This window comes from Rhinolophus hipposideros (genome assembly GCF_964194185.1).
Source record: "Rhinolophus hipposideros genome assembly, chromosome: X".
Taxonomy (NCBI): domain Eukaryota; kingdom Metazoa; phylum Chordata; class Mammalia; order Chiroptera; family Rhinolophidae; genus Rhinolophus; species Rhinolophus hipposideros.
The window spans coordinates 94,861,890-94,875,561 of NC_138046.1; positions in this window are offsets into that span (position 1 = coordinate 94,861,890).

A 13,672-nucleotide genomic window follows, 5' to 3' on the forward strand; every position below is an offset into this window, starting at 1 on the left:
CAGTTTTATGGTTCCAATGTGTATTAGTGATCTATTGCTGCATTACAAATTAAACCAAATTTAACAGCTTAAAATAACAAACATTTATTATCTTGTGATTTCTGAGGGTCAGAAATCTGGAATGGCTTAGTTGGGTGGTTCTACCTCACGGTCTCTCCTGAAATGCAGTCAAGATGTCAGTGGGGGCTGCAGCCATCTCAAGGCTTAACTGGAAGTGGATGATCTGCTTTCAAGTTGCTTTACCCATGTGGCTGTTGGCGGACCTCAGAGCCTCACCACATGAGACTACTCAACCGGGCAACTGGCTTCCCCCAAAATAAGTGATCCAAGAGAAAGTAAAACCAAAGCCACATTGTCTTTTAAAGCCTAATCTTGGAATTTACATACCAACACTTCTGCCAAAATCTATCGGTCACACAGACCAATTCTGGTCCATTGATGGTGGGAACTTGACAAGGATAAAACCCAGGAGGGGGACTCTTGAGGGCCATCTTTTACACAAAGCAAAAATATAAAACAAGATGTATTCGGAGAGGTCTAGCTTCCATTTTTGTGCTTTCTACGTTCTCTCTCTCCCCCTTTAGGAAACCACTTTTATTAGTTCTTACTTTACCTTTCCATTGTTTTGTTTTGAAAAGTATCAGAAAATATGTACCTATATTTATATTCCCCAAATATACTCCCTTCCATACAACTTTTCTGCACCTTGCTTTTTTTTCCAGTTAAAACCATGTTCTACAGATCACCTAATTGCAACACACAGAGATCTTCCTTACTCCATTTTTATTGCTTCATTAAAGTCCATTATATGTACTGTAGTTTAAATAAAAATTTAATAGCTTCATTGTTTATTAATTCTCCAATTTTTTGACATCTAAGTTGCTCATAATTTCATCATTATAAATAATACTGCAACAACTATCATTGTATATAGAGATTTTTCTGGATATAGGATTATTAGATTTTTTAGACTACTAGACTCATAGATACAAATTTATTAAGTCAAAGGTATGAATAATTTTTACAAATATATGGTGATGGAAGGAGAACTGACTCTGGGTGGTGAACACACAACGGGATTATAGATGATGTAATACAGAAATATATACCTGAAATCTATGTAATTTTATTAACAATTGTCACCCCAATAAATTAAAAAAAATAAAAATATCATTTTTGACTATTTAAATTTATTTTTCTGTGTCTTTAACCTTAAGTGCATGTGGACTTATAGAATATTTTTCTGAGCTAGTAAATATTTTCTACTTACATGCAAGACTATAATGTGTGCAAAAATTATAAAGTGCAATGATTATACAAGAATTATCTAAAATGCAATAACAATTATTCCAGCCATTTTTTAGTACAATGTATTCATATATTTGAAGATAGTAAAATATTCAGGTTATTTTGTTGGATTTGTAGCACTATGATTTTTTTTTTTTTGCCATAATAATAGCTGTTAACCCTTCTTCACTAAGAAAATATAAACTGGAGTTAAGAGATCTATTATTCATGGACGACATATTCAATAAATGTTTTGAAAACAGCACTGCCATGTTTCCCAATAAGGTAGCTATGATATATGTCTCTAAATTCATGCCATCATTCTTCATTGGATTAATTAGCAAAATGATCTTTTTCTCCTTTTTCTTTTCTAAGTGATATTTTAAAAATATTTTTGGCATTTATACAGAGTGCAATTTATAGGTCATAAAAATACTCATGTTATAAAGTACTTTTGCATAGCTCTTCTGCTGCTACTGCAAATACTAATTATGAATATATATTTAGGTATTCTTAACACCCAGCCATTTTCCTGAAATGTAAAGAGACTCAAAAGCAGAGCCCTCCAGGTATGGAGGTGGGGGTCGGTAACACCAAGACTGTTACCAATAAACAATTCTAACTGTGTTGAAATGCCCTGAAATTCCTCAGACCCACCTTAGAAGAAAACACTATTAATCAGTATGTTTCCTGCCTTGACCAGAAAACAACACAGGCCTGCTGGAATCAACATTCACAGCACAATGACAAAATACTGATTATATCTCAATACTTTTCAGAAAGCTAAAACAGTTCAAAGCACTTTATTTTTTTGACCACAATGCAAAAATTAGCAAATATGGCCAATAAAAATCGATACAAAATGCAAATTAAAACTAGGTACTTTTTAAAGACTATAAAACTGATGAAAATCAATGACAATGTTACTATCCAGTGTCAGTAAGGATAGGCCTCTTCCTTCACTGTCCAGGTAAAACATTTTTAGAGCCTTTTTAAGGTACACCCTGGTAATCTGCATCAAAATTCTTTAAAAGGTACATTCCCTGTGCCTAGCAATTACATACGTAGCATTTCATCCTGAAGAAATAGTTGAGGATATGGGTAGAGAAAAATTACAAGGATGTTTATTGCAGCATAGTGGATAATAGCAAAAAAGCTGGAAACCAAATGTCCAGCAATATGGAGACTGTTTCAGCAAGTTATACCCATAAGCAATCATTCAAAATCATTCTGTAGAAGTCTATTTGTGGCCGGCTTTGTTATTCACATGTCTAATATCCTTTCCCCTTTGCCTCCATGCTAACAGAACCCAGAGATTGTTCAGGGCAGCTGTGTTCATTGCTCCAGTTACAAAATCATGACAATCCCGTTCTCACTTTCCCAGCTACCCCTGCACCTACGGATGAACCTGTGATCCAATTCTGGCCAATTACATATAAGAGGAAGTCTACTGGGGACTTCTGGGAACGTTTTTGCTTTCCTGATAAAAAGGACAGATATGGTTGATGCCAGCAATCACCTACTGTGGACTTTCTGTTTAAGTGAGACTGACTCCTATTTATTAAGCAAGGGTCAGCCGGTGTCAGCAGGGTCTCTGGTCCCGCTCCCCACATAAGAACGCAGGATATGGTGATGCCAAAAAGGAACACCCACGGAGCCAAAGATAGGGAATTCATATCACTATATTCTCACTGGCAGCTGGATTGGAGACACAGGAAGCAGGAGCCACACTATCCGCAACCTGCTGTCCACTTCTCTCTGCCAACCAATGAACCCCACTTGCTAACTGCAATCCGCTCTTGCTAGCTCAGCCACCATCTTCTTGCTAGCCCCAATTTGCTACGGCCCCAAATATACTGCCACGGCAGTTATATTAGTGGCCAATGGCTCACTGGTTACAGCTGACAGCCGACTAGCCACGGCTGATGGCCATCTGTGGGGACAGAGCCCCAGAAAGCAGTTTCCAGGCTCTCGGCCTCACATAGAAAGGTGCTGGCTCGGGTAGTCAATGGCCATCAACTGTGATCAGATGGCCATCAGCTGTGGCTAGTTGGCCGTCAGCTGTAACCCATAAGCCATTGGCCACTAATATAACTGCTGTGGCTACGCTAGCAGAAAAAAATAGGGGCTAGCAAGAATATGGTGGCTGAGCTAGCAAGAGCGGATTGCAGTTAGCATGGCGGAGTGCGGGTTACAGATTGCAGAGAAGTGGACAGCAGGTTGCATGCAGATAGTGTGGCTCCTGTTTCCTGTGTCTCCAACCCAGCCTCCAGTGAGACTATAGTGATATGACTGCCCTACCTATGGCTCCGTGGGTGTTCCTTTTTGGCCTCACCATATCCTGCGTTCTTATGTGGGGAGCGGGAGAAAAGACCCCGCATGACACCCTGGGCGACAACTTTGTTAAAGTCAGCTGCCTTGCCCGATGTCCCTTTCCCCAGGGGACAGCCCACATCTAACAACATGGAAGTATAAAAGCCCAGCCTTCTTTCTTCAATTTGGGACGTTAGAGGGTCCTCTAAGCTACAAAGTTGAAGCCCTTGTTGCTCTAGCACCATTGCCCAGATTGCCCTCCTGTCTAATCCTACTTTATTTCCTTCCCCCATACATGTTGATACTGAAAACACTACCTAATAAACTTCCTGCACACCAATCTCTGTCTGAGTCTGTTTCCTGGGAAACCCCACCCACAACACTAGTGACATTTATTCCCACGAAAAGATGTTCAAAATATATTGCTAAATGACAAAACAACAGGCTATAAAATAGTATGCATGATGTCATCCTGTTTTCTTACACAGATTACATGTCTGCAGAGACAAAAATAACTGGAAAACTTTTTTAGGAGATAATAGAATATCTTTATGATCTTGTGATAATAGAAAAAATCTTAAATAAGACATAAAGCGTACAAACCATAAAAAAAGGCTTATACATTTTTAGAAAAAGATTTTATTGGAGAAGGGGAACAGGACTTTATTGGGGAACAGTGTCTACTTCCAGAACTTTTTCCAAGTCAAGTTGTTCTTTCAGTCTTAGTTGTAGAGGGCGCAGCTCAGCTGCAGGTCCAGTTGCCGTTGTTAGTTGCAAGGGGCACAGCCCACCATCCCTTGCGGGAGTCGAACAGGCAACCTTGTGGTTGAGAGCCCGCTGGCCCATGTGGGAATCAGCCGGCAGCCTTCGGTGTTAGGAGCACAGAGCTCCACTGGGCCTGCCTGAAATGCTTATACATTAGAAAACACTTAAATTAAAACTTGGATTAATCACTAACAATTATCACCCCAATAAATTAAAAAACAAAACTTGGGTTAATCAAAGGGCACTATAAACACATTGAAACTGTAAGCCACAAACAAGGAGACAATATTTTTATATTTTTATCATGATAACTGACAAAAGATTGTATCCAGAATATATAAAGAATCAACTAGAAAAAGATGAATCCAATAGAAAAGAGAGCAAAGAATATGAAAAGGCAATTCACAAAAGAAAAACCATACATGGCTGATAAAATATTAAGAGACTCTTAACCTCAACAACTCTCAGGAAAATGCAAAACATTTTTCACCCATCAGAGAGATAAAAATGAAAAAGATTGATAATATCCAGTGTTGGCAAGAATGTGGGGAATCAGGCATTGATACATAATATTTTTAATAATTAGTCTTTTTATAGGTAATTTGTCCCAGGTTTTTTGGAGAGTAATTTTTAACAGTAAAAAAGTTTAAGCAACGTAAATTTCTACTAGGGAATAGATAAACTATGGCACACTCTATGGAGTAGTAAATAGAAGTCAAAAAGAAAGAAGCCAATGCATATATGCCAGATCTTTTCCCAAAGTTCTTGTACAATTTTACATTCTCACCAACAGGGTTTGAGAGTTCCAGTTGCTCTACATCCTCACCAACATTTGGGGTTGTCAGTCATTTTAATTTAGCCATTCCAATAGGTGTATAGAAGTATTTCATTGTGGCTTTAATTTGTATTTCTGTAATGACTAATGACCTCGGTCATTTTTTTATCTGATAACTGGCCATTTGTTTATTTTCTTTTGAGAAGCATCTGTTCAAATCTTTTGCCCATTTTAAGTTGGGTTGTTTTTTTTATTACTGAGTTATAGAAATCTTCATATTTCTTGTATAGCAGTCATTTATCAGATATACATTCTCTGAATATTTTTCCCAGTATGTAAATTGCCTTTCAATATTCCTTTTTTTATTATTAGTTTCAGGTGTACAAAGTAACGAAATAGGCATTTAAACCCTCATAAAGTGATAACCCACCCCCCAAGCTACCACCCGTCAGACATCTTATATAGCTGTTACAATACCTTTGACTATCTTCCCTATGTTGTACTCCACATCCTGTGACTATATATACCTATATATTCATTATAGCATTCAGTGTTATTCTGCTTCAGCTTCAGGTGTACAGCGCAGTGGTCAGGCATCTACAGTCTATGACGTCATCCCCCTGATAAGTCCAGTGCCCATCTGGCACCGTCCGTGATCTTTACAACACTGTTGATTATATTCCCCATAGTGTATTAACTATCAATTTATATTTCTTTTTTTAAAAAAAGATTTTATTGGGAAAGGGGAACAGGACTTTATTGGGGTACAGGGTGTACTTCCAGGACTTTTTCTTTTTTCCAAGTCAAGTAGTTGTCCTTTCAATCTTAGTTGTGGAGGGTGCTGTTCAGCTCCAGGTCCAGTTGCTGTTGCTAGTTGCAGGGGGCACAGCCCACCATCCCTTGTGGGATTTGGAGTTGAACCGGCAAACTTGTGGTTGAGAGGATGTGCTCCAACCAACTGAGCCATCTGGGAGGCAGCTCAGCTCAAGGTGCCGTGTTCAATCTTAGTTGCAGGGGACGCAGCCCACCATCCCTTGCGGGAGTCAAACTGGCAGCCTTGTGGTTGAGAGCCCACTGGCCCATGTGGGAATTGAACCGGCAGCTTTCGGATTTAGGAGCACAGAGCTCCAACCGCCTGAGCCACTGGGCCGGCCCCAATTTATATTTCTTAATGCCTTCACCTTTTCCACCCTGCCGCCAACCCCATTCCCATCTATCACCCTGATAGATCTAGTACTTATCGGGCACCATACCTAGTTATCACAATATTATTGACTATATTCCTTATGCTATACCCTACATCCCCATGACTACTGTATAACAACAAATTTGTACTTCTTAATCCGTTCCCCTTTCACCCATCCTTAACCCCCCTCCCATCTTAAAGAAGTTCCTCTGAGATTCCTGGTTTGCTGGTGAAGAACTCCTTCAGCTTTTTCTTGTCTGGGAAGCTCCTTATCTGTCCTTCAATTCTAAATGACAGCCTTGCTGTCAATATTCTTTTTTTTTCTTTTTTTCTTTTTAAGGAGGGCACAGCTCACAGTGGCCCATGCAGGGATCGAACCAACAATCTTGGCATTATTAGCACCACGCTCTAACCAACTGAGCTAACTGGCCACCCCATGCTGTCAATATTCTTAATGGTGTCTTTTGATGAGCAGTTTTAAATTTTGATGTAATCTATCAATGTTTTCTTTCATTGTACTGCTTTCTGTGACCTGCTAGGCCAACTTTACCTATCCCAAATCATGAATATATTCTTCTAAGTTTTCTTTTTAAAAAGACATGGTTTAATTTTTGTGTATGATGTGAGGTAGAAGTTGACATTCATATTTTTCCATATGGAGACCCAGTTGTCATAGCGTCATTTGTCGCATAAACTTTCCTTTCCCTATTGGATTGCTTCGGTGCTTTTGTAAAAAAATCAAATGGCTATATAAGTGTGGGTCTGTCAGTATTTCTAGGTCTCTATTCTATTCATCAATTTATGTGCCATACTCTCTTGATTAGCACAGCTTTACAATAAGCCTTGAAGTTAGGTAGTATAAATTATCAAACTTTGTTCTTCCCTTTCAAATTCTTTGGATATTCTAGGTCCTTTATATTTCCATATACACTTTAGAACTAGATTTTCAATATCTACAAAAATAACTGCTGGGATTTAGACATGGATTGCATTGAATCTATAGATCAATTTAAGGAGAATTGACAGGTTAACAATATTGAGCCTTTCAATTCATGGGATCTATCTTCCCATATATTTAGTTTTTCTTTAATTTATCTCAAAAACGTTTTCTAGTACAGAGGTCTTGCATACGTTAAATTAATTCCTAAGTATTTTATGGTTTTTGGTGACATCATACATGGAATTTATTTTTAATTTTTTTTGCAATTGTTTGCTGATAGCATATAAAAATAATTGAATTTTTAAAAATTAATTTTGTATTCTATGACTTTGAAAAATTAGGTAGTAGTTGTTGTGTATATTTCTTAAGGTTTTCTAAATAAACAATCATGTCATCTGCAAATAGAGACAGTTTTACTGTTTTCTTTCTAGTCTGTTTGCCTTTTATTTTCCTTGCCTTGTTGCACTGGATCAGGCTTCAAATACAATGTTGAACAGAAGTGATAAGAATGGCATTCTTACCTTGTTCCTGATTTTATGGAGAAAATATTCAATACCTCACCATTAACTACACTGTTAGTTGTAGATTTCTTTTGTAGGTGCCGTTTATGATTTTGGAGAAGAAAAAATTAGTGAATTTGAAGACAGAGTAATAGAAACTATCCAAAATTAAACACATAGAGAAAAAGGAATTTTTAATAATTAAAAGAGCATCAGTGAGATGTTTGATAACTTCAAGTGGTCTAAAATATGGTAATTGGAGCCTCTGAAAGGGGGAAAGGACAGAAAAAATATTTGAAGACATAATATACAAAATATTCCAAACTTCATCACCAGCACATGTACAGGACAAGAAATGTTAAAGGAGGGCCGGTCTGGTGGCTCAGGCGGTTAGAGCTCCATGCTCCTAACTCCGAAGGCTGCCGGTTCCATTCCCACATGGGCCAGTGGGCTCTCAACCACAAGGTTGCCAGTTCGATTCCTCGAGTCCCGCAAGGGATGGTGGGCAGCGCCCCCTGCAACTAAAATTGAACAGGGCACCCACTTGACTTGGGAAAAAACAAGGTCCTGGAAGTACACACTGTTCCCCAATAAAGTCCTGTTCCCCTTCCCCAATAAAATCTGAAAAAAAAAAAAGAAATGTTAAAGGAAGTCCTTTAGGCAGAAGGAAAGTAATATCAGATAAAAATTTACACAAAGGAATAAAGAGCACCAATAAAGTAACTACATGGGTAAATATATAAGATTTCTTCTTCTTATGTAAATGTCTTCAAAGGATAATTGACTGTTTAAACAAAGATAATCACAATGTCTGACATGGTTTGTAACATATACAAAGGGTGCCAAAAAATGTATGTACGTTTTAAGAAAGGAAAACTATTAAAATTGTAATACTCAATATACACCGATAACAAAAGATGAATACAAGTCACGTTGGACTTTCGCAATTACAAGCGGAGCTCAAAGTGGTTATCATCAGTATCCAGACACTTTTGATTACGGCAAACTACTGCTGGAGCAACATTGAACAAAGTGTCCATTGTATAAATGTTTTTGGCACCCCCACTATAAATGTTAAATGCATGGCAACAATAGCATAAAGGCCAAGTGGTGAGAAATGGAAGTATACTATTGTAAGGTTCTTATACTATATTAAGTGGTATAATATCACTTAAAGGTAGATTAATAAGTTTAATATGTGTACTATAAACCCTAAGACAACCACTAAAATTAAAAATATATATCTGTAGCTATTTACTATTGTGGCATAACAAATTACCACAAATTTAGCAGCTTAAAACAATGTCCATTTATTAGCTGATAGTCCTATAGTTCAGAAGTCAGGCACAGAGTGGGTCAGTTCTCTGCTCAGGGTGTCACAAGCTAAAATTAAGTTGTTGGCCAGGCATAGTTCTTGTCTGGCAGTTCTGGGGGATATCCACTTCAAGCTAATTCTTTTTGACAGACCAGTTTCTTGTGCTTGTTGAATTGAGGTTTGGGTTTCCTGGAGTCACTTTCAGCTCCTAGAGGCTACCCACATTCCTTAACACATGGTCCCCTCCATTTTTCAGGAAAGTAACAGCACAATCAGTTTCTCTCGTGCTTTGACTCTTTGACTTCCTCTTCTGCTATTAGCTAACAAATATGATAAAATGAAATCATGTAAAATACTCAATGAAGACCCACCCTCCCAAAAAAAGCAGAAAAAGAAGAAATGGGAGCAAAAAAACAGGGACAGAGAGAAAACATACAGCAAGATGTTGGACGCAAGCCTAACCATATAAAAATTACATTACATGTAAATAGTTTAAATACCTCAATAAAAGGCAACTACTGTGTTTCCCGGAAAATAACACCTAGCCGGACAATCAGCTCTAATGCGTCTTTGGAGCAAAATTAATATAAGACGTGGTCTATATTATATTATATTATATCATATTATATTATATACCTGGTCTTATATTAATTTTTGGTCCAAAAGATGCATTAGAGCTGATTGTTCGCCTAGGTCTTATTTTCCGGGAAACACAGTATATACTGCCTATAAGAAACTTAGGTACTCAGGAAAGTCTTGCCTCATTAATGGGGAATTATTAGTCCTAGACTGATAATTGCTCCGGACCCACCTAACAAATCATGACAGTAAGACCCAAAAGGATAAAAATATGTCCATGTAGATGAACTGCACCCCAGAACAAAGCTTAAGAATATGTATAGGAATACAAAAATATCCAGCAGAGGCAGCCAGGTGGCTCAGTTGGTTAGAGTGCAAGCTCTGAACAAGAAGGTTGCCGGTTCGATTCCTACATGGGCCAGTGAGCTGTGCCCTCCACAACTAGATTAAAGACAAGGAGCTGCCGCTGAGCTCCTGGAGGGGCAGCCGGATGGCTCAGTTGGTTAGAGCACGAGCTCTCAACAAGGTTGTCGGTTCAATTCCCACATGGGATGGTGGGCTATGAAAACGGCGACTGGACTTGGAGCTGAGCTGCACCCTCCCACCACTGGATTGAAGGACAATGACTTGGAGCTGATGGGCCCTGGAGAAACACACTGACCCCCAATATTCCCCAATAAAATTTTTTAAAAATATCCAGCACCCAACAAAGTGAAATTCACAATGTATGGCATCCAATTAAAGACGACCAGGCATTCAGAGAGGCAGGGAAATGTGACCTGGGGTTAGGTAAAGATTTCTTAGATACAACATCAAAAGAATAATCCCTCCCCAAATGAAAAATGAAAAATTGGACTTTATCAAAATTAAAACCTTTTGTCCATTGAAAGACACAAGAGAATGAAAAGACAAGCCACAGACTGGGGAAAAATATTTATAAAACTCACATCTTTTAGTGGCAGAATTCAGATAACATAAAATTTACCATCTTAACCATTTTTAAGTGTACAGTTTAATAGTGTTAAGTACATTCATATAGTTGTACGACTAATCTCCAGAACTCTTTTCATTTTGCAAAACTGAAACTCTATACCCATTAAACAACTCCCCATTTTCCTCTCCCCCTGGTCCCTGGCAATTACCATTCTACTATCTGTCTTTGTGAATTTGACTACACTAGGAACTTAATATAAGTTGAATCATACAGTATGTTATTTTTGTGACTGGCTAATTTTGTTCAGCATAATGTTCTCAACATTCATCCATGTTGCAACATGTGTCAGAATTTCTTTCGTTTTTAAGGCTGAATAATATTCCATTGTGTGGATAGAGCCCATTTTTTTTATTCATTCATGGATGGACAGTGGGTTGTGTCTGCTTTTTGGCTATTGTGAATAACGCTGCTATGAACATGGGTGTATAAATATCTCTTTGAGTCCCTGCTTTCAATTTTTTTTTTGGCCCATACCCAGAAGTGGAATTGCTGGGTAATATCGTACTTCTATTTTTAACTACAAAGCATATATTTTATAAGAGACTTGTGTCTAAGATATATAAAAAATTCTTAAAACTCAATAATAAGGAAACAAATAATCCAGTAAAGTTGGGGCAAATTATTTGAACAAACATTTCACCAAAAAAGATATGTAAATGACAAAAAACATTTTAAAAGATGCTAAATATCATTATTATAATTAGGGAAACGCAAATCAAAACCATGAGATACTACTACATACCTATCAGAATATCAAAAATGAAAAAGACTGACTATACTAATTATTGGCAAGGATGCAGAGGAACTGGAACTCTCATACATTGCTGGTGCAAACGTAAAATGGTACAACTACTTTGTATAACATTTGGCAGTTTCTTAAAAGTTAAACATACACCTACTTTATGATCCAGCTTTTCTACTCCTATATATTTACCCAAGAGAAAAGAAAGCATATATACATACAAAGATTTGCACGTGACTATTCATAGGAGCTTTATCTGTAATAGCCAAAAATTGGAAACAACCCAGATGTCCATCAACAGGTGAATAAATTGTGGTGTATCCATATGATGGAATACTATTCAAAAATAAAAGGGATGAATTATTGATACATGCAACAATATGGATGAATTGCAAACTAATTATGCTGTGCAAAAGAAGCCAGATAATAATGAGTATATACTGTATGATTACATTTACATAAAATTCTAAAAATTGCAAAATAACCTATAATGACTAAAAGCAGATCAGTGGTTGCCTGGGGCAAGGAAGGGAGGAATGATAAAGGGGTACCAGGAAAATTTTGAGAGTGATAGATATGGTCACTATATTAATTGTGCCAATGATTTCATGGATATGAAATATAATTATACATAATATAAAAACTAAATATATGAAAAACTATATACCTCAATAAAAATATGCAAAGAAACATCCAGACGGGTTCATCACCCTCCAAAAAAACCTGGATATATGTTGTCTTACATAATCTTGACAGCAGGGTGACAAAAAATTATGGCAGGGGCTTATCTTTTCAAGATTTTTTTTTAATCCAGTAATTTATTTTCTAAGTCTGTTCCCCACTCACACGTGGATTTTCTTACAATAGAAAAGGCCCACCAAACCCAAATATAGAGCAGTGGAATAATAATTTCCTGGCTATGGCTAAATATCAAAATTCGGGACTTCCATTTCTGGGAAAATGGAGTAAATGGATTTTCCCCTAGACTTTATATGTAAAATAAACATAATAAAACTCTGGAAAGTAGAGAGAAAAAGTCAGACCAGTTAGGGGCCTCAGCTCCCAAGCAACAACATAGTGGTAAATTCCTGGAGTTTTCTTTTAGTCTCATGTCTCCGCCACTGGGTGCTTGAGAAGGCAGCAACCCAGAAATATCAACAAACACAGATAAAAACAAGAACAACAGCAACAAAAAGCTTTGATGAAAAGTCTGCACTTCCAGCCAAACACCACAGGAAAAAACTGTGGCCCCCTATGCCTCTAAAGGCCAAGAGGGGAAGCTGTCCTCCTACCCTTGCCAGATTGTAAGGATATGCCCCAAATCACCCCTTCCCCCTCCCCAGGTGGTATCAGAGAAGGTTGAATGAGAAGCAGGACTTACATCCCTGTCGTAAGGAGTTCCCCACGGCTTGGTGCCACTGAAAAACCACATGGGGAGCCTGGGCTTCCACACCCACCAGGCAATAACAAGATGCCCCTCCCTCTCCTCTCTGGGGCGGTGTCAGAGGAGACCTAGTGGAGGATCTGGACTTTCACCGCCATTCAGTGCTCCTTAGGCCACGCCTACCATGGCGTCCATGGACGCAGTAAGAAGCACCTTTAACCCTCTCAGCCAGCGTGGGTATCAGTGGAAGCCTAGTGGGGAGCCTGAACTTCTACCCCTGCCTGGCAGTAATGAGGAACACACCCTCAACACACAAGTCAACAAAGGCCCTGTAGAGAAATTGGACTTTTACCCCCACCTGGCAGTAGTGGGGCAGTGTCCATACTTCCCCTGCCTGATCCGCTTTAGAGGAAGCTGCTAAAACACAGGTTTCAATACAGTTTGGAATCTTATAACATCATGTCCCAAATGTCCCAGTTTCGATCAAAAATCACTTGTTATACCAAGAACCAGGAAGATCTCAATATATATGAGAAAAGACAACCAAGATGACAGAATTGTTAGAATTATCTGACAAGGATTTTAAAGCCACTGTCATACAGTGCTTCAATGGACAATTACAAACATGCTTGCAAATTTTTCTTTTTAAGTATCAACAAAGAAATGCAAGATATAAGGAAGAACCAAATGGAAATTTTAGAATGAAAATTGCAATAATTGAAATTAAAAAATTAATGCATAGACTCAACAGCAGAATATAGAGGACTGAGGAAAGAATCAGAAAATTTGAGGATAGAATAAAAATTACCCAATTTGAACAACAGAGAGAAAATAGACTGAAAAAAAATGAACAGTTTCAGAGATATGTAAAACTATCAAAAAAATTAATATA